Source organism: Cynocephalus volans, chromosome 5 (assembly GCF_027409185.1).
Source record: "Cynocephalus volans isolate mCynVol1 chromosome 5, mCynVol1.pri, whole genome shotgun sequence".
In the NCBI taxonomy this organism is placed as follows: Eukaryota; Metazoa; Chordata; class Mammalia; order Dermoptera; family Cynocephalidae; genus Cynocephalus; species Cynocephalus volans.
This window is the reverse complement of record NC_084464.1, coordinates 132,536,700-132,561,266: the sequence shown is the minus strand read 5'-3', so window position 1 is coordinate 132,561,266 and position 24,567 is coordinate 132,536,700. Positions and strand designations below refer to the sequence as shown.

The following is a 24,567-nucleotide window of genomic DNA, read 5'->3' as shown; positions in this document are numbered from 1 at the left end:
TTAGTAACTTGCAAAAAAATTTATTTCAAGTCTGCTTACTGTACTAAATTCTAAACTCCATGAAGATTGGGCCTCTATTTGATTCACTTCCATGTCCCTAGTAGGATGCCTGTTATATAGTAGGGGTTCAGTAAATATTTGGGAAATAATTATAAGCCAAAAAAGTTATAGAAGAAAACTCTTATAAGGTTTAAGGGCTACACTTACAGGGAAATGGAAAGGAAGACCCAGTGAATAATCCTGCAGTTATGGACCATGCCAAATGATCATGAATTAAAATCAGCCCCCAAGATAATTGTGCAGGGAAATTATTAACTTTGAAGCTTGGCAGTCATAGAGTTAACTTGACCTGTATCTCATACAAAATTAAGGCACCAAATCCAATGCCCAGAGCTAATTTAGAACATAAGTGGTAAAATTTTTCTCTTATCTTGAATTCAAATCCAATTTTTTTAATATAGTAAAATCTATATTCATATGGGTTTACAGAAAATTCCTAATTGTTAAAAATATGAATTAAACAAATTACAAATGAATTCACTATACTACAGCCCAGCATTTATATGCAGTTGCAAAGCATTAGTGTGATTTTATTTTCAGTTTTCTATTTTTCCAGTACTTCCTGAGCCTCCAATCAAAACAGTTTACTGTATCTTCTAATTTAGGGATCTGCAGACAATATGCACATAAAAACTTTCTGTAGTTTTATTCACTAAAATTAGTAAGTATGTGGGTGTTCACTGTATAATTTTTTCTATATGATTGAAAATTCTCATAATAACACTTTGGGAAAAAAACCATAAATTAGAAAGAAAGAGTGAGATATGGGTCACTAGTTGTCATTGCTTGAATAGACAGCAGCTACTTATTTAACATGTTTGGATATTAATAAAATTACTATATATATACACATATATGCACTTTTTAAACTTTTGGACAAATAATTTCTCTAAGCTTTTTCTGTAACAAAAGAAAATGTCACATGCCCAAAGGCATGGGGTTGAACCAGATGATTTCATGATACCATTCCTTGATTAATGCTAATAGACAAATGTAGAGTGCAAAACTCTAACTGCCTTAAATTATTCACACATATACACATATATGTGTGCGTGTAGTGTGTATATGTTGAATCATAGAAATTTGCCACTTTTACAGGTCAGAAACTGTAGAATATCAGCAGTTTCCTATGATCTTACCTAATACATACAGACACATGTAATACAACTTGTACCAGATAATTCTATTTATTCAATGGCCACTTACTTGGCACCCACTTTATGCCCCGCACTATGTCAGTTTTCACAGATATAAAGAGTAGTCCTGTACCTTTCTCTCCCAAGGTGCATGCATAACCGTGATGTGATGATGTGCCATGGAACCAGAGAGGACAGACGACTAACTGACTGCGTGACCAAGAATGTCTCCACTCAGACATGACAGGAGTCTGCAAGGAAAAGGAGGTTAAGGACATGCAAATGTTGGGGCTCCCTTTCTGTGGCTCTCTGAGATATTTGCCCTCACTGTCCAGACACCATGGTAACCTGAATACAGTGCTAACTAAAGCCTTCCCTCAGATAAAAAGCATTAAATATGTGAAGCTCTCATAGTGCTATTCCTTTCTTGGAAGATCAATGCTTGTCCAGTCCATGTTTGCCTTTGTTTTCCTCCGAGAGCTTCAGAAAGTTGTTTTATGTATGAAGGGTCTTCAAAAAGTTCATGGAAAGATTCACATCATCTTTTTATTCCATTTTTTCCATGAACTTTTTGAAGTACTCTTGTATATAAAATTACACACACACCGTGTGTGTGTATCTGTGTGTATAATTATACATACATGAGTACATTGTGTGTATATAATTACCATTGGTATGGTTGAGCTGATCTGAGCTATTCTTCCACTACTAAAGGGAGAACTCATCAATACCTAATATATGATTATATGTATTCCTGGTTTAGAGAGTAATTAGAAAAAAACTCTATAAATAATAAGGTCCTGACATGAAAATGAAACATATCAAGAAAAAAAATCCAATAGAAACATGAGCAAAAGAATGAATAAACATTTCATAGAGAGGAAAAGACAAAATGGCTAATAAACATGTAAAAAGACAATCAACTCTAGCAATAGTCAAGTAACTTTAATTAAGGTATCTGATAAATCATATAATACCCATGTTTGACAAAAATTAAGACAACTAACAAACACAAGATATGAATTAATGGGAACTCTTGTACACTGCTAGTGGGAATATAAAACTATTCATCAAAAAAAACTTGGTATTATCTTGAGCAGTTGATCATTTGCATACCCTATGACTCAGCAATTTCATTACTAAACATATACAATCTGGAAAAATCTCTTTACTTTTGCATCAGGAGAAATGTCCTAGAATGTTCAAAGAATATTTTATAACAACAACAACAACAAATGGGAAATCAAATGTCCATTTACAAAAGAATGAACAGATTTCAACATTTTCACAAAATTTATTACACAGCAATGGAAATTAATGACTTAACTATATTCATTAATATGTATTATAGAAAAAAGACTACATATGAACAAGGAACTAAATAACAAATTATTTAGATTCATATGGCTATGTTGTAAAACTATTTTTTAAAGGAAATGATAAATGAAAAATTTAGCATAGAGGTTACCTCTGGGGATGAAACGGGATAGACAAGCAAGAATAAAAAGGGCCCAGTATTTTTCTAATTCTTAAGGAGATGATGGACTTGCAAGTTTTCCTTTTAAAAATATGTTCTAAATTATTCATATTTACATATAATCTTTTGTGTGTATAAAATAATACATTAAAATGTAAAAGAGGCAGAAAATGTAGGGATCTTGGAAAAAGATGAATAATAGCCTCGTAGCAGGAAGGATATCTTGCTGCCATGTTTTCAGTTGAGGTGTATTTATTTGGCTAAATACATTTTTTGCAAATCTTAATTAGCATGGTATTTAAATAATTAGGCGATCAAATGCTTTTAGAATTAGCCTATTTTTTAGAGCAATAAGGCTTTTGAAAGTAACACTTGTGTTAAAAAAATGCTTTTCTGAGGACTATTTTCATAAACTAATAATTTGCATAAATTTTTTGATGAAATAATTTTGACCTCAATTTTATGTACAAATATCCTGGCATTTGCATACTAGTTCTTTAGCTATTATTTAAATGGACCCTCTCCTTTGGTTTATAACTAGTTTAACAGTACATACCAAATAATTATTGTCAATGAAACAGAAAATATCAAAATACATCATTCTCTGATAAGGTTTTTTATTTAAATCTTCTCTTTCCCGAATATCTTGTCCAAACTGAAATGTGCTTTTTTCTTTTCAAAACGTGGGTCATTTTGAAAGAAATAAATGTATGGTTAATGCTAACTAGAATAGAGATCCTAAAATTCTGAGAACTTCTGAACATCAGATGTTTAAAAAAAAGCTCTTTGGGATCATATACTGCAGATTTCCCAAAAAGGCCACTGAGTCTTTTTCCTGTGATGTTATAAAGTTCATCTCAAAAACAGCTGGAAATATTTAGGGAAACAGTCACAATTTGGAATGTAATTAGATTCTTAGTCATTAGGTAAAGAACATACCAGACAACAATCAACATGCCAGCTAACTTAGACAAAGGGCTGAAAGTGATTTGTAAATCCACAAAGATTTCCAGAGGAAAAACTTTTCCTTATTTGTTTCTTCTACTTACCAAGTATGTTTTAAGTTCTGACAGGTCAGTTTCTCCAATTGGTTGATACTGGAACATTATAAAGTAAAAGTATAAATGATGAAAAGCAGGGGAGACGCCTACGTAGAGCAAAGCTGAGGTCCTTCCTATTCAAATGTGGTCTGCATAGCAGAGGGGAGCTTAGTAGAAATGCAGGATCTCGGGCCTACTCAGGTTTATAGGGTCTGAATCTTCATCTCCACAAGATCATTAGATGATTCATGTGCACATTAAATTGGGGAATCACTGGTGCCAATGATTAAGTTTATTTCAAATAAAGTTACATAGAAATCATTTGCTTTTCTTCTTGTCCATAAATTCCACAGAAATGCATATGAATAATGAGGAAAGTCTAGAAAGAAGTGCTGCCGTTTTCTTTTCATCTCTATTCTAACAACAACAAAATTCTGCTATATCTCTTTTTCTGGATATTTGTTTCTGTGAACTGGGAAAGTCAGAAAAGCAGGTGTTTCCCTTGGGTTGAAGGACATATACAAGATCAAGGGCAAATACTAAACTGGAATTATTGTTCTGTTAAAAATCCTTTGCTTTTTCTTTAATTAAAAAAAAAGTTATCCCCGTGGATATTAATCTTTTAATTTAGGGAGGTTGAGATAAGAAGAATTGGAAGCATTCAATTAAGATGTTGCCATTAGAGTTTACAGGTAACATAAAATTAGAAGTTTTGGAAATACTAACTAGCCTCGTCCTGATTACCCAGATATAATCCATCAGCAAGCCCTGTCAGTTCTAGCTCCACTGCGCGGGACCTCTGGGTCTCTGTGCCTGCTTCTCTCCTCCCCACCCCAACACACACACTCAGGCTTTTTCTCCCCTGGCTTATTCTCCTTCTACTCAAAGGTTACCTCTGCTGACAGGCTTTTTCTGGCCTGTCCTCCTTCTCTGAAATAGTACCTGGCCTCTCACAAACTAGTCACTCTATCGTATCACTCTGTTTATTCCCTAACAGCCCATAATATAACCTGCAGTAACCTTTGTCTTAGTCAGTTTGGGCTGCTATAACAAAAATCCTATAGATTGGGTGGTTTAACTAACAGACATTTATTTCCCACAGTTGTAGTTGCTAGAAGTCTGAGATCAGGTTCTGGTGAGGGCCCCAACCGCATACAAATAGAGCTCTGGAGGAAAGGAAAGAAAGAAGGAATGAAGGGAGGGAAGGAAGGAGGAGAGAGAAAGGAAAACTGACACAAGAAAAAGAGTGAAAATTGGAATAGTACTTTATGAAAGAAATTAAATCTTTAATTTCTCAGGAAGAAACCTGTAGGCCCAGATGATTTCATCAGTGATTCCTATACAACATTTAAGGAAGAAATAACACTAAGCTTATACAAAGTCTTCCAGAGAAGAGAAAGAAGGATATATATCCAATCTCATTTTATGAGAGCAGTATAATGTTAATACCAAAATCTGACAAGAATTTTACAAGAAAGAATTTAACAAGCCAATCTCTTTCATACATAATATAAAACTCATACACAAGATATAAGCAAATCAAATCCAGTGGTATAGAAAAAAGATAAAACACTATAACCAAGATGCATTTCCCCAAAAAATGCAAAAGTGTTTTAACATTTGAAATCTATTAATAAAATTCAACAAAATTACATTAAAAAAGAGAGGGAGAAAAATTTATATGGACGTCTCGAAAGATCCAGGGGAAAAAAACATCATTTGATAAAATTCAACATCCATTCATAATAAAAAAAAAAACTCAATTAAGAATACAAGGTAACTTCCTTCATATGACAGAAGATATCTTAAAAAACAAAACAAAACCCTACAATAGATATCATATGTATGGTACAATAGAAAAAGCCCAACCCACTCCTCACCCTCACTGCTTTGAATATAATAGTCACACAAAGTTATTTATTGTTAAATTGACAAGCCAAATCAAAGATACCTGAGAAGTAACCATAGAGATGTTCTAATATAGTCGATATGTACAAGGTAATGACCAACTTAACAGGTACTCCAAAAATGATGGTTGCATTATTTCATTAAAAAAAAAAAAAACTCCAGAATTATAATCATTTGAACCAAGATGGTTCAAATTCAGTTCATTTAAATTTGGCCTAGTGCATGAAATGCAAAATTTGAGGCACTGCAACAGCAACTATGCAGACTTACAACTTGCATGTTTGTATTCTTTTCCCTTCCTCTTGAACTTCTACTCTTAGATACATCTTCCTAAGAATTAAATTCTGTATCCTTAGCTGGATTTTACCACTGCTTGCTTTTGTTTGTTTTCTTTTAAATGACCTCAAGTCAACAGTGGAATTAGCCTCTGAATAAATAAGTAAAAAACAAATAAAAAGTGGTTAAGGTAGGACCCAGCTAGTAAGGTCATTCTTTTTAGGGCCTCCATTTTTCTTATTATAATAAAAAATATCTAAATAATACCAAATCCTAAATGACATTGTTCTTTTCCATATATTGTTTCTTTTTAAAAAGGAATTTAACAGGCTCTCTCAACATGTAGATAGACAAGAATTCCCTTTAGGTTTTACTTAGTTAGACATGGGGGGAGGAGCACAGATTATTTGTGAACAAAAATTACCTTCTAAAGTGACCGTTATTAACATGGGACATTATCCACCTGTATTAAGGTTCTGAGTTTTTTAAACCATAATGAACGTTTCCCTGTAACTTAACTTTGCGGTCCACATGAATAGTAGAAATAAAGTATTTTAGATTCTAAAATCAGATTCTAAAATACAAAGAGCAAAATTTTGTGCACCTTCTGCTCAACCTTTATTTTTTTATTGAAACATAGTTGATTGCACATATCTGTGAGGTACCATATTGAATATCAATACCCGGGTACAATATGTGATGCTCAAATCAGGATAATTAGTACATTCAACATTACACAACGAAATCATTTTTTGTGGCCCTTTACCATTCTCGCTAGCTCTGCCTTCCCTGCCCCCTTTCCCACCTCTGCTGGCCTCAGTTCTGCTCTCTCCATCTGAAAGTTCAACAAATTATTGTAATCGTTGTATCTTTCTTTCTTTTTATTTATTTGTTTATTTTTTAGCTCCCACTTATGAGTAAGGACATGCAGTATTTCCCTTTCTGTGCCTGAATTATTTCACTTAACATAATTGTCTCTAAGTTGAACAATAGAATACTACTCTGCCATAAAAAAGAATGAAATTCTGCCATTCACAGCAACATTCCACTCAACATTTAAAATGTCCTTTTTTTTTTTTTTTTTTTTTTTTAACATCAGTTTCCCCAAAGCACTCATACAGCAGCTAGGCTATGAGCTTCTTGGGGGAAGCAACTTGTTAGTCTAGTGGGACACAGTAGGCACTCAATAAAGAGTTATCCAATGAATGAATCAGCTTTAGTTAATTTTATTTTAAAATAGAAATTCTAAAACATGCTTGTTACAAAATAAAATTATCTTAGATAATAATTGCTACTAGAAAGTATTTCCAAATTGTCTGTTAAAAATAAATAAAACATCCAATGATAGCACCAATTTGAGGGAACTTACCATTGTCCAATCACTTTATATTCGGTACCCTATTTAATCCTTACAAAAGCCCTCCAAGGCAGATACTATTAGTACCCACAATTTACAGAACATGGGAAAATGGAGGCTTAGAGTTACATAACCTGCCTAAGGCACCCAGCAACTAAACGTTAGGGTGAGGATTTGAACTCAAACAATCTGTCTCCCACGTTTACCCTTTTAACCACTATGCTATCCTATCTTCAGTTTTTAAAACCACTTTTCATTTACTGTATATAGTCTTTGAAAGCCAGTAAGAAAAAAAGAAAAATAGACTCCTACTTCCTAAAAGGAGATACGAAACAGAATGAAAGTGCTTGTAATGGCACATATTAGAGCCAAAATGGTGGTTTTCAATAAAACTGAGAAAGGGTGGATTGCTTTCCCACAGAAATTGTGGAAACACAGACGCAATCCAACCTTAGAAATGTAAAATTGTTCATGTTTTTGATCTTGGGACCAAAGGAAAAACTACAAATTCCACTGTTTGGAACATTTAATGGAAGAGTTTTAAAGGAAACCATTATAATCAAGGTACCCACCAGCACTATGAGAATCCAAGTTCTGTCAACATTTTCTTTATAAATTCACTGTTAGGACTTTCTAACTCATCCAGTATTATTCAGCTACAGCTAAAAAAAAAATCTGAAATATAAGATCTTAAATTGTGAGTGATATTATTCCAAGAATTAAGGAGGAAAATGGATATCATGTGATTCAGACACAACATAAAAATGTTTGGCTTATGCAGCATTTTAACAGGTATTAGCTGTCTTTTACTTTGTTTTTCTTGCTTTGAAGGAAGTTTAAGGGGAGCGGGTGGTTGACCTGGAATGGAAGGTTGTATTATCAACTAACCATGAGAAATATTTTTAAAGTTTAGTGCGTTATATACAGTTTGGTAAACATTTAAAAAACCTAGATGTTGTATCTACTTTCTGAGTCTGCACAAAGGCTTGGAATCTCATAAAGAGAGATTACTTTTAAGAACTCTGGCACTTTGCTTTTAGTTGAAACCATGAAAAACTGAAAGAACAGCCATTTCTAATCCCGTCCAGTACATTCCAGCTAAATGGAAGCAAGAAGACATGGAATAAAAAAAACTATTCAGTCATTTCAGAACTTCAGCAAATGTCGAGTTAAATTCCTTTTTCAATAACGGTTAAAGCTGAAGGGCTCTGATAAGGGCTTCCTCTATCTCTACACTATACTCCTTGACATTATTATTATTTTTCATCTTCCTTCCTTGAGATCACTTTTAATATAAAATCAAAGGTGTAAAAATAAATGTAGCAAATCACACCCTAATGAGGCAAGTGAAATAAATTTATTTAACAACTCAATCTGGAATTATAGTTCATTTCACCGTTTATCATGCTTAAAAACCATCATAAATGGTGTGGAGGGTCACATTAGATGGCTAAACCAGAAAAGTACAAATGAAACAATGTAATCTATTCAATTCATTATGGCCAATCTACACAGTCACAAATTATGGAAGAGACCCAGAAAGACTGTCCTTCACTGATGCTGGAAAATGACACTGCGAATTGCCCAAGGCCACTCTACTTGCTGAAATCACATAAATATAAGACCTAATCTTGCTTCTCTTGCTAATCTATCCAATTAGATTTTTACCTCGGTGGATCTAAAAAAAGCTATGGACTACATGAAGTTCTAACTTTAAACTCCCTCTGCCTCCTAGAATTACTTAAAAATCAGTTGAATGAGTATTAGCGTACAAAGTAATTTAGATTTATTTTCTGGTAGGGCCTGGCATTACCTACCAATAAAGTCATCAGACTATTGCACCTAACCCAGAATTTTTGCTTGTGGATTTATTTTAAATAGCAAATTTCCTCATCCAACATTCTCATAACAAGTGAAGCCTTATAATATTACACCCATTTTAAATAAACTATCCAATATATAAGAAAAGTCCTGAAACTATGAACATGATGGCTCTTTCCACACAATTTTTTCTTATGCACCTTTTTTTTGGCTACCAGTACCTTCTAATATTAAGTAAAACTGGTTTATAAGTAAAATGATTCATGTGTTAACATTATCTAAATATGGCTGGCAACCTCTAATAAGTAGGAATTGTGCTAAAATTCTGAAGTTAGAATTTTTATTGTAAGTAAGAAGCCAAAAGTTCAGACACCAACCAAAGTCAATCCAAACCTCTTAGTTTGGAAATATCACAGAAATGGGCTTTTCCATGCAATGGCATATACTTTCCATTTTTAGCTAAGCTGGAAATGCAAAAGAAACAATACTTTTTATGGCAGGTCATTGCTTCCACTTTTGGTCTGAAAACACCAAACAGAGACTAAGAGTGTGACAAATCAGAAGAAAAAAGTTGAGTGGGAAGGTGTTCTGGGTTGAGAAAGGGAGAGTTAATGGGAACAGAATTTCCTAACTTGACCACCAGTTAACCATAGCTTGGATGCCCAACGTGCTATGAGTCACTAGCAACTTGCTCCAAAATAACACGAGAACGTCTTGGGCTAGATCATTACTGGAGTATATTGTTAATAATATTTCCAGAAAAAAATTAAGCAGAAACAGTTATTTAATGGGTAAAATGGTACTCATGTAAATTCCTTTTTACAGAATAATTTGGAAATGAAATAACACAAACAACTTGCTAGACAGTCTGATAATGTTATTCACCACATTCATTTAGAAATTTTAGGCAAAAATCACAGCTATTATCAACAGGATTGACAATAACTCTTCACAGGAAGAGTGTGGAATTGTTAAAGACAGGACACAGACTCAATTCTCAAAAGCAATGTCTCAAAAGTTTTATGGATTGTGAATATAGGAGTATACATTGCACTTTCCAAAAGGCCACTTAATGCTATATACTATATCTCCAACTTAACTTTTTAAAATAGAGTCTTTAAAACCTTTTATCTAATAAATTCAAACCACTAATACTCAAGCATTTGCATAATATATTTCTAGGACTTGTACAATATTGTGCATACTCAAGAAACCAAATTTGGAAGCTACTGCTCTTTTCTACTTGGTTGAGCCATAATAAGCCATGGGGTATGAAGTTGGTATGCAATATGGAAGTGTCCTCTTCCTTAACCTGGAAATATTACTTGCCTCCTAATAAATGAGTCTGAAAGATAAGGTACACCTTTCCAATAACACACACACACAAACACACACACACACACACACACGAGAAAAAGAAAACAAGTGTTTAGAATTTGCAGCCAGTTCAAGAGAGCCTTAATAGTGTAACATATTGACATTAAACAATAAAGGAAATTTGTGGGTCCTTGCACAGAAGAGTGAAAAGTAAGAAAAAAATGAAATGAGACAGCAGGACTGAGACACAGAGCTGGGTGTCAGTGGCCTCCTCGTCCGTCCCTTTGGGGCAGTCTGCCAGTCCTAGCAAAAGTTGCAGGCCAAGCAGCTTGGTGGGCAGGGTGGGGTCCTGGGGCCTTTGGTGGTGAAGTGACCCAAACAAGGCAAAGCCAGAGAGCATAGGGTGCATCGCTCAGAACTAGCATGGGGCAAGTTCTCCACCAAGATCAGGGCATGAGTCCACACAGGGCAAGAGTCAGTAAGCTCTAGAATAAACAAGCAATTCCAGGATCAGAAACAGAAAGATAATGAAAGGGCCTAGACCTTTGTAGGGAGTAATGATGACAGGCCTAGCATGTGCTTTTGGTGGGTGCAGCAAATGCAGACCTGACCTATAGGCTGGGGCAAAAATCTGCCACTGGTGTGTGCTGTATTGGTTTTTTTGCTCTTTTATGTTGTTCTGGCAATCTGCATTTTGCCACAGTTCCTGCCCCTAACCTTGGTTTACACCCCCGATACTTCATGTGTGTCCTTAGGAGTTTGTACTCCAGCCTGAATAATATTTAGCATGAAAACAGATTAATCAAGTACATATACAGGATGTTTATAATTCATTTTTATGGCTGGATTAATAATTTAGTAGTTTTAGCTAATAGTTTTTAAAAAGTTAAATAATGCCTCTCTCGTTTGGTAGCAGTCAGGGGTCCTCATGGAACCATGCCATTGGCAGACTCTGAAACAGGGCTGAGCTACAATTGGGGGTCACGTTCAGTAGATGGTAAAGCCTAGAATAGCGTTGTTGGACTTTCATCTAGCGAACTATTTTTGTTTGTTAAACTTTGACTCCGTGACAAAAAGACTGTGTGTGATTTCTTGAGGAAGACTCGCCTCGCTGAGGTAATCCTGAGACAATGAAACTCAAACTACAGAAGCAAAATAAATATATAAAGAGTGGCTCTCCTAACTCATAAATTACACAACAATGAAACCCTTATAGTGAGCTATCTACTGGGAGCAAAGAGCGTGCTTAATTCATTTTTCATTTCCCAGCATCTAAGCAGAGTGGCCGGCATATGGAAGGCACTCTATAAACACTCACTGAACTGCACTGAGTGCCTTGCTTCATGTCCCCACCGTTGGTCCCCTTTCATCTGGTTAAGAGGTGCACTTAACCTTGGCTCAGTCACCACTTCCTCAGAAACACCCTCCCTGACTTGATCAATTTCCCTAATACTCACACTGTTATGCACTCTCCTCCAAAGCACCTATCACAGCTGTAATTTTACACTTACTTACAAAGATCTTTGATGTAAACAATACAAACCATAAATTCCGAGGAGGCCAGGACTGTTTCTTTTTTGTTTTTTGGTCATGCAGTAAATATTGTTTTTGTTGGCACTCTGTAAACAATTGTTAAAGGAGGGAACCAAGAACCCATAATTTCCATAGTTTCCTCTCATTCTTATAATACTCACAAGGCCTCAAATAGTATGAAATAAATTATCCAGCACATATTCACGTAATAGTTGGAACTGGGAAAACAGTATTTCAGGATGCAGGCTATCCAGTTAGAAGAATTTTGATAAGGAAACAGAAAAATGCAAATATTATTCATTATGGCCAGAAGTTAGTCTCCACCCTGGAATGTACCATGGAAATGTTGGTGGAGAGATGTTTATTCGTGTATAGGCATTTCAGTTGGTTTTGTTGTTGTTGTTGTTGTTGTTGTTGTTGTTGTTTTTTAAAAAGAAGTACAATCTATTAAGTTAAACCTAAAGGATTTTTGGACTAACAGTTAAAATATCATCAATTTCATATGGCTCGACCTAATAGTTTAGTCATATGTAAGTAGTTTTTCTGTGGCATTTTTCTCTGTGCCTTGGGAATAAGAAAAAAGAAATACTGTTTTGATCCAAAATATGATACTAAAGAATACAAGATCTGGTGAATAATGAGGTTATTTTCCGGCTAAAGAAAAAGACCAGAAACTGAAACTTAGTCACATTTAATCTAACACAGGAACATTTATAATAAGCCAATATATCCAATTATTCCAGTCAACAACTTAATAAGTAAAATTCCAGGAGAATGATTAAGGCAAAAAAGAACTTCCAAGAGGGCTGTTGTTTTAACTTATTTCACCATATTTATGAAGCCACTACCATGTGTCAGGCAACATACTCTTCACAAAAGCAGCAGCAGCGAAAGACATAGACACGCAGTCCCTGCCCTCCTGTACTTACAATCAGGGAAAGATTCCTCGTGTGTATTTAACACCCTTCCTGGCTCCTCAATCTTCCTCCCAATCTGTGGGGTGAACTCCTGGCCTCAGGCAGGGCCAGGAGATGCTCTCCTTCCCCTAGAGAGAATTGCTTGCCTTCACTTGGCCAGGATTCTTTAGGGACAGTGCTATGCACCAAGTCAGAGTTCAATAATGCTTTTAGAATAAATGAAAGGATAAATTAATTAATTGCCCAATGGCTATGACAGATGGATCTGTAAATGAGGAGTTGAGCTAGAACACCCATGGCTTGCTTTCAATAAATGTCAGGCTTGTCAAGTGTGGCTCTGTCTTCTAAGCTTTCAAGTGTGTTACCTGATGACTCATCTGCCACCTGGGATAAAGAAGACATTTTTATGGCTGCTTTAATTCAGCCTTACCCAAAAGTAAAACTTCCATTTTCTTTTTTAAACAGATAATATGTTCAGCAGATATTCCTGGCTCTTAGAAGGTGGTGGGATCTCAGTTCTGTCACTGTGTGCTCTGGAAAAATTACATCACCTTTCTGTGTCCATTTATTTATCTGTAAAATGTTGATAATCATACAGTAACTTTGTGAGAATTAAATGAGACAATACATGCAAAGCACTTGGCACAGTGTCCAGCACATAGTAAGGACTCAGCCAATGTTGATACTATGATTAATGTTATCTTACTACTTGTAGCATTATTACTCCTTTAAATACTCCTGAAGTATTATTAATACTTTCCATGTATTTTTTATTGGGGAAGTCAAGGTCCTAGTTAGATTGAAGAGCTCTGGTGAAAGACCCCAGAAAAGACCCGGTATCTTGATTCAATATTCTACAAATATTCACTGAGCTACTGCAAGTTATCAGAGTTGGTCAGCACCTTAATTCAAATGGGTGACCTACAAGGGGCTTAGAAGGGAGAAGGTAGATTGCAGAAGAATAAGTGAAGCACTTATGAAGGTGGCCAAACTGAGGTCCAAATCTCTAGTAAAGATAAAGAGCCTGAGGGGGCCAGGTACAGAAATGAACATGACAGTCACTGGGCAGGATAAAGTCTTAGAAAATCGTGCTAACCTTTAACAAGAGGAGAGCCCAAGCTTGGAGAACTTTCTTACCCATAACTGGTCCCTACTTAACCGAGAGTGCCAAAGAAAAATTCCCAGTCTTAAATGAGCATAAACCTCATCAGAGATGGCTATGTTGTATTCATCATAATAAAACATTAAAAAACAGAACTTGGTTACCTTGACAAGAACTATCACCCAAACATGAACTGGAGTTCTGTTCAGAAATGGAAGTCTAGCACTGAGTGAAGGATCAAAATCCAGACTAATGAGGAACAGTGAAGATAATTTCCAAATGTGCTGAGCAATAAAATGGCAGAGTAAAAGCACCTCCTCAGATTGACAACCTATATCCCAGGTTGCTCAAGGCTGGTCTTAAAGGGGCTGAAGTCAGCAGTGGAGGATCAGCAGTGAATTATATGAACATCCCCATATTGTTTGCAGTGGCTTTTACCAGGTGTATATCTAGCTTCCACAGACAATGGTTTGTTGTAGCATTACAGGAGAGGAATTCTGGGCTTGGAGACCCTAACTCTTTTATGTTAGACAGCAAGCATGTCTGCCCTGTGCTCTGAAGGGAGATACCACCTCCATCTTGCAAGGTTATTCACTATACAAACATTCTTAAAATGATAGAATGGAATAAAATAAGTTAGTATCTCTGCTCTCAACACGTAATGAAATGTGAGAAATCCATGAAGAATTGTCTACCAGCATGACCTTGACACTAAGCGCACTCACACAGAACATGCTGATGTGCTTGGCATCATGTTGGTAGACAGTTTAAATAACTCTGGATCTACAAAGCTCTTTCTAATTCAGGATGTTGTCTAATCTGGATAACCCATTAAAGTACATTCCTAAGAACATTTTCCTGATCTTCCCATATCACCTCCAGGTGTCCATCTCCTCTTTTTCAAGGTCAGCACAAATTTCTGAAACTTTGACCATTTCCCTGAAGAATTTGGGGAGTCATATTGTAAAAGTCGGCTGTCGTGCAGAACATCTATCTTCCACTAGTGCTAAAACAGTATTCCAAAGTACAGTTTATACTGATTATGGGTTTAAGGTAGGTAGAGTCTTGCTGCAGACTATAAAAGCAATTCAGTAAAGATGCCCCCTGTACCCCCACCAGCCCATCCAAGCCTCCTACGTAGGCATGTCAACACTGAGCAGCAATGAAGGCAACTCCGAGCTTTCATGCTTACCTGCTGTCACCTTGGGTGGTTTGCTTCTCCGTCTTCTACCTTAGTCTCCTCATTGTGAAATGGAATAATAATACTCACTCTTCCTACACCACACAACTTTTGAGAAATTCAAATGACGAAACATGTGTGAAAGCATTTTATAATGAAAAAAAGACCTTAAAAGTGCTTTCATACTATGAAGAGTATTTCCTGCAGCTTGCTTCAGGAAATATTCCTGCATCCCTGCCTTCAGGGATGCCTGAAGTGCAGACACTTAGACTAAACCTAGGCTTTTCTTACCCTGAGAAACTGGGTCATCACAGTGCATCGGACAGATCTTGAGGGAAATCAGATATTTGCAAATGTATTCATACATCATTGGATGTCCAGGGGATACCTCTTCGCCTTCAAGGATTTGGGGGGAGGCTGTGGAGTGAAAAGTGTAAGGGGAAGGAGGGTCACAATGTTATGAAGGCGAAGGTCAGAAGCCATTTCTGCACATATAAAATAGCCAAGGTTTTATACCAAACATTGGCTTTTGGCTAATTTTTAGTTGAGAATCAGTGAATAGGAAAGAGATAGAATATACTATCCAATTTTCATTAGTGTCTTTATAAATATGCCTTTCATGTTTTCATTTTTTTCTTAAGGAACCAATAAGACTATTGTCAGAGTATATTTTCTGAATTTATTTTTAAGTATACATATTTATGGGGGTATAGTGTATTGTTTCACTACGTGGACATATTGTACAATGAGTCACTTACAGTAGATAGTATATCCATCACCTGAGTCAGAGTGTACTATTTTTCTCCAACAGTGTCAGGGTGGGTCTACAGGCAATAAATGAAAGTCTCAAGAAAAATAGTTTAAGACCCTGTACTGGATTGAATTATGACCCCCCAAAACTCATTGGAGCTTGAATTGTGTCCTCCAAGTTTTATGTATTAGAAACTTAGCCCCACTGTGACTGTTAAGAGGGTTGGAAATACTATTATGGTAATTGAAAGGTGGAGCCTTGAAGAGGTGGTTGGATTGTAGGACAGTGCAGCAGTCACTCTCTGCTCTACCATTTCACAATGGATCCCTTGCATCACTGAAGTCACCACCAAGAGCCTCACCAGATGTGTTCTCTGGACTCTGGACTTCTGAGCCTCTGAAACTGTAAGCAATAACTTTCATTTTCTTTATAAAATACCAGTTCCATGTATTTTGTTATAAGCAACAGATATGGACTAATACAGACATATAAAAGATGCATTGCAGCTGGTGAGACATCTCTTATGCTGCAAATTACAAAGACTTGGATCAAAAATTCTGATTTCTCCCTAACCTTCCAGCAATGGAAAACCTTACAGACTTTTAACATAGTAAAACAGCAAGAAGCCCAAGCACTAATAGATCAATAATGGGAAGCAAAGAAAACAGGAGAAAGTGAAGTGGGCAGGGATCTACCACTGATCCAAATAGCTTTGAAGTGAAAACCAGAATAAGAATAAAAAAGAACTAAAACATGGAAATATTAATAAAATCTTATGACACTTTAATATTTCCTTTAGGAAGAAATCTTGATCCAAATTGTTCCTACTCCCCAGAATCTTGTACTCGGTTCACTTTTCAGTTGTCATAATTTGGCAAAGACAGCACTTAAAGGAAACAAATTTTTCCATTAAAATTAAAGTTTTAAAAAAAATCTCTCAATTCTCTAACTTCCCTTGAAAACGCAAATGCTTTTAATCATCACTGAAATTTGATTTGTCTAAATACGCTTCTACTAGTATCAAATGGGCTAGAAAGAAGTGATCTGTAGATCAGTTGTAGAGCTGAGTATGAAGTCTCTTTCTGGGAGAATAATTAGTTCAGAAGTCGGTTTCTATACCATGTGCCCTTTATGCTGTATTCTGTTTTTCTCTTCTTCTTCTCTCTGCTTCATTTTGACCTGTCTTCCAGTTCACTAATCCTGTGTTCTGTGCACCTGGCTACTCAAAACATCCAAAATTCTTAATATTAAATATCATATTTTTCAGTTTTAGGATATTCATTTGATTATTTTACATAGATCCCAATTCTTTAAGTTTTCCATCTTTTCTTCAGTTTTGTCTACCATTTTTTCTATTTTCTTGGTTTTATTGATCATAGTTATTTTTAAGTCCCTATCTGATAAATGCAAAATCTAAATCATCTATGGGTTTATTGCCTCTCTCTCTCTCTCCCCTCTCTCTCTCTCTCTCTCGGGTTTTGGTCATTTCTTCCTGTTTTATAGCATGCCTTACAAGTTTTTATTAACTGCTGAATATTATAGATGAAAACTTGTGAGGCTTTGAATGATACCTTCCTTCAAGAAGGTTAAACTTTCTTCTGGCAGTCAGAAAACAAATACTGGTGGATCGCCTTGATCCATTACAAGTGACCCTATCATGGAAAATGAAGTCTTCAATACAAACTTTATTACACAGTATGCTTAGAGAATGAGTTGAGCTTTCAAATAAAAGCAAGCCAGATATGTGGATCATGATAGGGACATCAAAAGAGAATCACATACCTTTGACACACATTATCAAGTTACACGAACTTCCTTGTCAGGTATGCCTCTTTCTAATAAAAGTGGAAAAGAGAAAATAAAATCTGGATTGTTAAGCTCTCTAAGTTACAGATTCTTTACTAGGAAGGATATAGGGTTCAATCAAAAGAGTAGGCGTAGCACAGTATATTTGTTCAATAACTGGCTCTTCCACTGGCTGTCTGGGTATGTGTCTTTGAGCAAGGCACCCAAAGCCTATGTAGTCAATTTCCTCACCCATAAAAGCAAAGATGTACAGAGCCCCAAGTGCTATAGACATGGAGAGTCCAGCTCCAGTCCCCTCCTTGGCAACCACCACAGATGCTCCTCTTGGTTTGTGTACAAGATCGCATTTGTGCAATAGGCACCATGGTTAAAAATTTGGAAAGCATGAAACTACATAATCAAGATTTTTTTCAACTGTACAAGTCTCTATCTATGTATTTAACCAGATAAGAAAAATAGAAGCTGTCAACTTTTTCAATCAGGACCACAACTGAAACTACTTTATGATGCTTAGTTTTTAACAGATTTTCTAACACAAATTCTCAAAACCTTCACAATTTTTTTAACTCACATACTTAGTGAATATTTAATGCCTTAAATTCAACACAATGCTTATTTTCTGAGAACTAATGCCACATCTAAAAGAAATTCTTAGTCTATTTAATCAATATCTTTCAGCATAAAACCCAAGTTTCAAAGCAAAACAATTTAATTTAGTAATTAATCTGCTAATTAGTTTAGTTTATGAGGTTTTTGCTAAGTGAAAATGTTATTCTCCTATTTATCATTTAACGGCCCTTACCATGAGCTCATAATGCTTATAAGAAAGATCACTGGAGCACTGAGATGCCCTTCTCTAGAAAGTGAATATCTACTTGTTTTCTGATATTTTTAGTATTGTAATCTGGGATAGTAAATCTTTTGTTTTCCTTGGTAACATTAAATAGTAAATACAATAATATCTAACATTTTGGGGCACTTGCTAATATACATCAACGATATTGTAAGCACTTTAAATCAACTACATTTCATTGAATCCTAACCACCACCCTAAAAAATAGGTTCTCCTACATTTGCCATCTTCCAGAAAGACACATGAGACACAAACTCTCCCAGTAGTGAGGGGCAGAACCAGCCTGACCAAGAGGTATGACTCCAGAGCCTGTGCTTAGAACCTATGCTCCACTGCTGCAGATCACACACATTACAGGGTATTAGTATCTTGGGAGTGAAATCAACTAAGATGCTGAAAATTACCAAAAATAACAATTCATTTTACTCTTTTCTGTTTATTTTTATTTTCCTCAGAGTATATTTCTCCATGATAAATAAGACAGGATGATGTAATAGGAAAAGAAGAGAAAGAAAAAAGCAACAGAGACAGAGCTAAAGTCAGGACACCTGTTTCGCCACGAACTAGCTATGTGGTTTTGGACAAGTCTTCAAATACATATTCCAAGCCTTAAGGGGGAAAAAAAAAACAGAAAAACTCTCTAATTTTAATTTTATCTATATAAAATTCATAAGGGTTTTAGGGAATAATATCAATTGTATTACTAATCATCAGATACTGGGTGATTATTATTAAAGGAATAACTGCAAAAAATGTTCGTGCTTTAATTTCTATCATATATTCCTAACCCAAGCTTTAAAAAGAAAATGAAAAAAAAAAAAAAAAAAAAAACCTATTCTAAGAGAGTTTAGAAATGGTTTCCTTTGTTCTGAGATAGAATAGGGCTATGCCTGTGAACCAAACTGACTCTATTTTCCCTGCAGAGGACATTTTGTTACTTTTCCACTCCTCAGTCATGAGATGAGACCCCCAGGGTGCATGATTATCCTATATCCTTCCCTGATAAAATAAACTGAGATAAGAGGGGAACAAATATTCACTAAGTTGCAAAAAACCCTTCCCCAAGGCTTGTTAAAATATAACTGTTAGCTTTGTTTAAAACTTATTGTAATCTACCCATTCTTTCTTTCCCTGTAATCATAAAAATTAAGTTACAAATTAACTTCAAGACCCCTTTAGGAGTTCCTGCACAAAGCTTCAAGGTGACTGCTACAATGACCCTCCCGGGGTGATGATAATGACCACCACAACCATCTCGGACCTACTGAGCAGGTGCAAGGACCAGAGCCCTAACTGAGCAAGCGTTCATGATGCAACGAGGAAGAATAGAATGGACCACTTCCAGAGGTGCAGAATGACCACGTTGGTCTGCACCCCAACCCCTTGCCCTATAAAGGACCCTGAACATCTCCCCTTGGGGATCTAGCTTTCCTGTAGCTGCCTCCCTTATGAATAAGTCTATCTCCTCTTTTAGTAAAGAACTGCTTGCTTTACTGCTGGGTACGTTGTTCATTGGGACCAAGAGCCTAATTCAGTAATAGTTTCATGGGACTTTTCCTACAGATAAAATTAAACCTTCGGTATTTCCTGTACGCCCCTTTTCTGTCATTACTCTGCAGCTTCCTGAAGATGAACCACACCAAATAAACTCTAGAGACCATATTTAGAGGACATGGCAATTAGCAACCACTGTTCAAAGTTTGTTCATCTCATGGGACAGATGCCTTGCCTTTTGTTTTTAAGAAAAAAGAAACTGAATAAAAGCACATATCTTTGTTATATTTATGTACAATAAAAATCTAGTTTACAAATGGAAATACTGAATGGTAAGATTTGATCAGTATGTGATCATATGTTTGAATTTCTACAGTTATTGTTCCTTTCTTTCATACCTTACATTTTCAGAGCAGGAAATTAGGTTCTGTCAGTCACTTCTTCATGTTACTACCTGAAACCAAAGTACATGATATTAGTTTCACAACTACAAAGAAAACACTTATTACTAAATTGGTCTAGTTGTATATTCAAAGTGGAAATTCCATTACTTTTCTGTTCAAGACTTGCCCATATAACATTATCTGCTAACATCTATATAGGTTGAACTTTTATAACCAGTCAGGTCAACTCAGTTTTACTAACTCAACTCAGTAAAATATTTGTTAAATACTTCTAATTTTCTTCCTTTTGGGTGGAGGAAGGTGGAAATTAGACTTTATTTTGCATTTGATTTTTAATTTTTGGTTAAACATAAGTATTAAAAATTACTCCACATATCAAATGAGTATAAAATTAAAAGAAAAAGAGACACCAATTTCAGTAAATTTTCAGTTTGGTTTACTTTCAATTTAGTGTCCTATGTCTTTTTTTTTACTACAACCACACAACATTGACTTTGTATTGTTTTACCCTTTCATCTTCCAATTCCATTGTTGGTTCTCTTGCTTGTGTGATAATAACAATTACCTACCTTCATAGCATTCAGACAGTTGTAGAATTCTCAACCTTGTGATACTGTCAATGAAAGTGAATACACTGCCTCCATTCGTATGTAAACACAACACATAAAAGACAAGTTATTTACCTAAATGAGTCTGCAGAATTTAAAAGCAGTGTAGCTTAGATTTTAAATTTATGTGTAACTCCTGATGTTCTAATTCAGGGTAAAGAGAAGATAAATCTGACAAGGGCTGTTCCTTGAGTATGCAGTGTCCTGCTTTAATATCCGGACATTTTCTACTGTCTGTGGCTATCTGAGAGAATTTCCAAGAGTTAAACGAGTAGGTAATAGTTCTACACACTAGAGAAAGGAAGGCTGTATCTCCATGCCTTTGAGGTGCTGGTTGACCCAAAAGCAGCCTAATCCAACCAAGCAAAATTCAAGTCAAGTCAATTTGTACTTACTAATTACACAAAGCTCTCTGGGATTTGGAGAAAATAAAAACAAGCATGAGCTAGGCCTAAGGAGTTTCTAGGGAAAATAATACACTTCATAAAATCTCCTTATAAGACAAAACCCTACTTGTGCTAAGAATAATTAGTCTCCCCCCCCCATTTTGTATTTAATGTCTCTTCCAAATAACATTCTGAGGACTGAGTGACATCACTGCTATCACTCAGTCCAAGACATGTGAATTGTCTCTAGCTTCCAAGTGCATAAAAGCACTTCCCACAGTAACTACTACTACCTTATGCATAAGTTCTGTGTGTTTCAGAGAGTTCTAAAAGAAAACAATCAAATAAATAATGATATGATAATAGATTCCATTGTATTTGTTATAAACACATTTTGTTACAAACAATATTTCTAAGTTTTTGAAAAACATTTTAAAACTAATTTATACCTATTCCTAACAGAGAGATAACAGTCATCACTTATTTGGTTCTGGGAGTGTCAAGAAAAAAAATTTTGTGTGCTATTTCAGTTGGGTATTTAAAAAGACAGTTCCTAATTAACTTAAATTTTGAATAAACATCATGGCTTCATTAACATAATTATTTTTAATTAGGCTTCTTAAATTTAGATATGATAGCCTAATGTAAAAATGAAGAGATAAGCATTTTGATTGGTTTAAAGGAAACTATTGTGTATATTACACACCTTCCAAAATTTCTTCCAACTATACTTTACCAGGAAAAATTGAAAGTCTTTCTTATTATACAACCAAACAAAAGATGTGTGCTCTACTGATGCAATGGCTACTAAAAACAAAAACAAAAACAAAAATTCCTAAATTTCACCTTTCCACTTCATATTTTCATGAAATTCTAACTTACTGTAATGATAATAAATCTACATTGTGACAGGGTAATTTTTTCTTTTTCTTTTTCCTTCTATAGACATTGGTCTCTTTTTATCGATGTAATAATTGTATATATTTACTGGGTACAGAGTGATATTTCAATATATGTATGTAATGTGTAATGATCAAATCAGGGTAATTAGCATATCCATCTCCTCAAACATTTATCATTTCTTTGTGTTGAGAACTTTAGAGAATCACGAACTCATTTATGAATTCATTTATCTAACATAGGTAAGTATTTAAACACTTCAGAAATCTGCCTGCCTTTGTGCACTCTGCAAACAAGTGCATTTCCTCCTTCACTTAACCAGCATTTGGACTCAATGATCTCTAAGGTCCCTGCTGCCCTGATGTTCTAACAGTGCATACTAAAAGGGTACCTGTGACGTTTCAACAAAAATACTAGCTATGCAGTAAAAGTTTTCCACAATAAAAGATTTATATACCCTCACGACAGGAATAGTTCACTAATGATAATATATATTCCATCTTATATCTCACAATGAATTTTTATGACTTTTCAACTTTTATTTCTTTTTAACTCATTTTTTGTGTACAAATTGTTATAATTCTGGTATTATTTTAAGTTAATCTTAAATCACCAAATTGCCAGTTCAAAGCCAAATATCTGACAACACCACCATTAAAGATTATTTTTGTTCTGCAAACACTCAACAAACATTCATCAAGTGACATTGATCAATGAGGCACTGGGCTCGGTACTAGCAACATAGAGATGAAAGACTCAATTCTGCTCTTACAGAGCTTAGCCTGGTAAGGTATACAGACAAATCACCATAGAGAAAGGCTGTAAAAGAATAAGCACCTAAACCAGTTTGGAGTACCACAAAAAGGAAGTGACATGGGAGCTGAGAGTTTTGTACAGGCCAAAAGCTGGCCAGCCTGTGCAAAAGCATAGACAGGAAACTCTCTACAATCACCATTAGACCAACAGTCTTCACGTTAGCACAGTGCCCAGTGAATGTGCCCTTTACCAAGTGAATGAATGCATGAAAGAATTTATGAGACAGCTTGGTCAAGTAATGACTTTATCCATGTTTGTTCTTGAACAACACAAATATTTTTAATACTTTATAGTTATCGGATGTCTACTGTGTGTAAAACATCCTAGTAAGAGTTATGACAAAGCATAAAAAGAAGAAATATAATCTCTGCCTTAAAGAAAGACACATCAATTCAATGCATATTTATTGTGCTTTGTGTTTTTTCCATATGCCCAACACTTTGCAAGTAGTAGAAAGAAAATATAATAGATACTATTTATTAAAGCAATAGGAGAAACAGAAGCATAACAAAACTTAACCATTACTAATTCCTGGTTTTGAGGCTCTCTTAATTATACTCTTTAAATCGGCAAATGTCGGGCCGACCCCGTGGCTCACTCAGGAAAGTGCAGCGCTGGGAGTGCAGTGGCGCTAGGAGCACCGAGGGCGTGGGTTCAGGTCCTATATAGGGATGACCGTGCGCTCACTGGCTGAGCGCAGTGCGGGCAACACCAAGCCAAGGGTTGCGATCCCCTTGCCGGTCACCAAAATAAATCGGCAAATGTCTTAACATTCTCTGGGCCCAGAAAACTATTATATAAACCAAAATATATATATCCCAAAAGACTAGAGAAGTGAAAAATAAAGCAATATATTCAACATTAGAATAAAAGAAAGATATTTGGATTCTGGCTCCTTTCACTGCAGTCCTTTCCTTAATCTTTCCATGGTGGCTCAGGTCAAAAGAGCCCACCTACTTTCTTCCATATATGCCATGGCATTCCCAAAGTCAAAACTGTTCATTGTCATTCCTAAGGTCTGGAATACCCATGCTGTTTCTCTCTCCCACATCCTTTAATGCAGCTTATGTCCATTAAAAAAAAAAAATCAGGCTGGGTTTTTCCAGGTTGGTTACTTCTTCCTGTTCGCTCATGGAACACTTAGGGCTATATGCCTCCACGACTGACACCTGACTTTAACATTGACATTGACACTGATTTATCACTGACTCACTGACACTTGAGCAAGAGATTATGAGGTTCATGGTGTGTGGCTCTAACATAAAGTGTGCCTCAAAGCTACTCAAAAGTTCTAGTTTCTGGGTCATAGCATATTCCATTACACCACCCCCTCAGACCTTTCAGTTTTCTGTGGTTCCAAACTCACACAACTGAAAGGATCATTGGTTTAACATTTAGTTCGTATTATTTTTTTGCTTCTGTAAA

General features: G+C 35.6%; 1 long non-coding RNA gene across 10 annotated transcripts in view; it reads right to left on the bottom strand.

Annotated features, from left to right (window-relative positions):
• The window catches only part of LOC134378640 (uncharacterized), a 151,486-nt gene that overhangs the window by 113,975 nt on the left and 12,944 nt on the right, over positions 1 to 24,567 (bottom strand). For 3 of the 10 annotated variants that reach the window (XR_010023672.1, XR_010023666.1, XR_010023664.1), the window contains exons 2-5: positions 20,427 to 20,482; positions 17,658 to 17,710; positions 15,416 to 15,541; positions 1,330 to 1,447 (exon numbers count right to left, since the gene is read on the bottom strand). This is a non-coding gene — a long non-coding RNA (uncharacterized LOC134378640). Of the gene's footprint in view, positions 1 to 1,329; positions 1,448 to 3,722; positions 3,771 to 15,415; positions 15,542 to 17,657; positions 17,711 to 20,426; positions 20,483 to 24,567 lie in introns of all 10 variants that reach the window. The other 7 variants (XR_010023670.1, XR_010023663.1, XR_010023667.1 and 4 more) reach the window with 6 other exon arrangements.